The sequence below is a fragment of the Arachis ipaensis genome, chromosome B03 (assembly GCF_000816755.2).
Source record: "Arachis ipaensis cultivar K30076 chromosome B03, Araip1.1, whole genome shotgun sequence".
NCBI lineage: Eukaryota > Viridiplantae > Streptophyta > Magnoliopsida > Fabales > Fabaceae > Arachis > Arachis ipaensis.
Window position 1 is genome coordinate 116,666,363 of NC_029787.2, and position 4,280 is coordinate 116,670,642.

Here is a 4,280-nt window from a genome sequence, read left to right on the forward strand (position 1 = left end):
ATGCATTCCGACGGATCTAAAAGTCCCTCGTATTAGGTGGATGAAATCTTGAGTGTTGATGTCAGTGATTACCGATCGAGTGTGCAGTGTGGTGGGACAATTGTAGGAAGCATACCCAGTTGGAAAAAATGTAAGTATAACCACCTATATTTGGAGATCCTGATATTCTAATTTTGGTTATGAAAGAGGTTATTCATTTGTTGAATTTTAGTTGTTGAATTTATTTTATATAAATTTTTGGTTATAGATTACTGCCGGAATGTATGGGATGACAGATGCGGATGTGAAACCAATATTGTTCTGCCATAGGCAATTCAATTGGTGTGTATCAATTGGCGAGGTGAGTGACCATGAAGTTTGTTCTTCTGTCATTTTTTTAATCAATTGATGATTGCCTTACAATTATTAAATAATTAATTAAGAAGTGGATTGGTGCTGGTAAATATTGTCACACATAGTTGTTTGGTGCCGAAAATTGCTGAATAAGTTGATAATTACGTTTGTTTCATGTTGCATCAGAAGTTGCTGGCTTTTTGGTTATCTTTTATTCTCCCAGTTAGAGATCAATCTTGTTGCTTGAATGCCGATATTGAATAGTTTATGAATATATGGTCGTGAAATGTGAATTTTGATTGGTTAAAACCTTGAATGTATACAAAGTATGTGTAGAAAATGTTGTAAAATTTTTGTGGAAATTTATGAATTAAATAAATGTTATAATATATTGGCATGACGATGATTGTAACTTCTTGTGACTGCCTTAAAGAAAGGTAGTAAAAGAATTTGAGTACCTGAAGAGAAGTAAAGGATAGTTCATATTATAAATTTATGTCACGTGAAAGTTGGAAACCATATTAAATTTAGTAGCATTTGTTTTGATCCATGCAAACATAAAAAGGGTTTTATTAATTTTGTTTCTCCTAATTCAGCGATGCATTTTTTGTGTTCCTGGACTGGGTATGTTTGTTAGTTTGCAATATACCAAAAAATTTTGTTCCTATTAATCAGCTACTTCTTTTGCAAACTTATAATATATTGACTGATATTTTTGACATTAATAAATCACTCTCATCATTCATGTATTCATTACCTCACCAGGTAAGACTTGCTGCATTTCTTAGTAGTTCAAAACCCTTTTTTAAGGGAAGGAAAAATTAGCAGCTTGGTAAGAGATAAGAGAGCTTTATCTGTAAGCAGTTGATGTAACCTTTTTTATTCGACCAAGTACATTGATTAATATTTCTTGTCAAATTGTTTTTCTTCACGTGGTCTTCATTTTTGAGAATTTACGTAGCAGCAACCAATTAAAACTTTTTTAATCTGGAGTTGAAAAATAATTAATTTTCTTTGGCAGGTATACTTTCCTGCAATGGAGGTGCTTCTTGTATGGCCTAGTTAATTGTAAATATTGACGAGGAGTAGGTATGGTCAGAATTAACATTTTGCATGTGAACTTGTTATGAAGTCAAAATTTTATTTTGAAATGTAATGCTATTTAGTAGATTTCTGAAACAAGACACAATACTCAAGACCCATTTAAATTTCCATGTTTCGTGTTCAAAATAAAATGTTAGCAACATGTGGACAGACCTGAAACTACTAACTAGCTATTCAGTTTTGTTAGTCGCTTGTAACTAATTAAAGGAGCACGTGTTGCCGAACAGAATAGGTGGCATAAATTTTGATAAAAGAATTATTGTAATGGAATTCGAAAACTTGAATATCGTTGGACGTACCAGCTGGGGATGGAATAGAAGTAAAATGGAGGAAGAGAGAAGATTTTAGCGTTTGTTTGAATAAAGGTCATTACGGAGTTGTAGAGTTATCGAAGTTAAAGCAAGATTATTTCGTTGTTTTTGAGTATAACGGGGAATTTAAATTTAAATTCCTGGTGATCCATTCGAGTGACTCCGAGATTGATTATTCAAGTTTGATAAGTATCCATGAAGATGACCGCCGTATGGGAAATAGTTTTCCTATTCACATGATGGTGATCAATATGGAAACCTCTGAAACTCGAGTAATCAATTTCGGAAGCAGTCGAACGAATCGCCGTGGATTTAAATTTAGATTCTCCTTTGTACTTAAATGCCACGAGAAACTCTTGCTTTAGTTCCATTAACTCTACAACTCTGTCTCAACCTTCGTTCATTCAAACACTATCATTTTCTTTCTTGCTCCATTTTAATTCTATTTCATCCCCATTTGTACCTCCAACAATATCAGGTTCCGCAAGCTTTTCCAATATTTCTCTTAAAAAAAGTTGATGCTACCTCGTGATGTTGGCAACACGTTCTATGATGATGGTTGTTAGTACGATATCCACAATGTTAATTAGTGTTAACGTCGATTACATGGGGACTGCCTTGCGGAAGAATAGGAATGCACGAAATTTAAACTGATCTGATTTATAATCTATTTTTCCATCGATGAATTACGCAATAGAAATTAAAAATGCAGTAACTTTTGTTAATGTACACGTCTTTGTTGCTGACTTCATGAGACGGAGGCACACAAGCGGGGATAACAACAGGCTGCGTGCGCACATTAGGTTGATGGATCAGACGAGGAAGAATAGCAAGGTTATGGCTTCATGTTGTTTGGTCATTGGGTAGCAATCATGTTTTCGTCAGGCATGAGGGAGACGTTATGCAATTTGAAGTGACCAAATTTCACACACAGGAGAGACATTCTGTGCAACATGAAAAGCGGATTTTGTTGGAGAGGTACATATATGTTCTGGATATCTTGTTTTAGTTTTCCTACCTTATAAATTTTGAAGCATGAGATGCCGTACATGTGATTGTGGTTTTTGACTTCGTTGGCCACAGGAGGTTGCATATATTCAGCATATTTTTTTTGTTGGAAAGAAACTTATTGAATTTAACGTTACTCTCCATTTCTTTAGATTGTGTATCTTGTTGTGGCGCAGCTGTGTCTCATTGTAAGTTGCCGTTACCGAAATGATGCCGACATAAATACATGCTCCACTGGTAGTTGTAGAATCAATAGCAGCAGTTGTTGTTAATTGTACTTTCCTGTAACTGCAGGCCCATGTTCAAGTCTTGGAAACTCCATTCATTGATGTTGAATCGGATTGCTAGACAAACTAAGAATCAGAAAAATATCATCCCCTACACAGTATCAATAGGTGGCAGCAATGCCATACCTTAGAGTTGGATGCGTATCGGGGGACAATACAGGTCTGACATGCATTGGGATCCCTTTGTTCCGAATATAGATCTTTCATGAAAATGACACAGCCCTCCAAACCACTAGCTTTGATGAGCATGAGACCGACGTTCCCTGCACGGGGACCCTTGAATTGGGAAGCAGAACCAGTGATGAATAACCTGCTTGTTTATCGCCAACTATCAAGTTAAGAACATTCATTGGAGCTTCAACACTACATATCTCCTAAACAGCGTCTTGCTTTCCACTGACGCACACTTCTGACTCCAACTATGAACTTTTCATTATCCGAGTTTCACGACATTTTCTTCTTAGACGCATGCAACTGTTACAACGAAGATGAAATATGTCCTAGGTTTCTGTTTTTGTACTTAGGTGTGCAAGTGAACCCCAATGTATATTCTAATGTGTTGAATATGTCGTTCTTGTGAATTCCCTTTATGCATGTGTTATTATTCAGAAAATGCAATGTTAACTTAAAATCTTGAACCAAAATTCATTTGGATGTCAACAATTTTTCAAACAAGTAGGCTGTAGCATTAATTATGGTTGTATATGTGCGGTTATTTGGTAAAGAGATTGTACCAAACAATTAGCAGGTTTTGGCTGTATTGAAGGAGGTTTCATATTATATACATTTAAATATTCATTTGAGTTTCCTGCGAATACTCTAGCGCAATGGAACGGCAACTGCACCACGAAAAATTGGGAGCAGACCTAGATTTCCAAGGGTACTTGTTCCAAACTATGTAAACCGTGTGATACGATTATGATATACTATGTTCTCCAAACAAAGCAATGTTATTGTGATGCCTGGTTACTCTGTGTAAGTTTAGAACTGAGCATAACATTTTTTGCCAAATTGGTTTCATTGAAACAGTAATCTGTCATTCTTAAACGCGTCTCACTAAAAGGGATATACCAACTAAATCAGACAAAGACAAAAATATAACACAAATTACAGTAGTAATGCCTTAGTTGAATTGCCTTTGTATTCCAAACTACGGGGTGACATAGTACATGCCGCTTTCTTATTCTGACTCAAGCCTCCGCACGTTATCCTCCAGATTCTTTACCTCTTCCTGAAG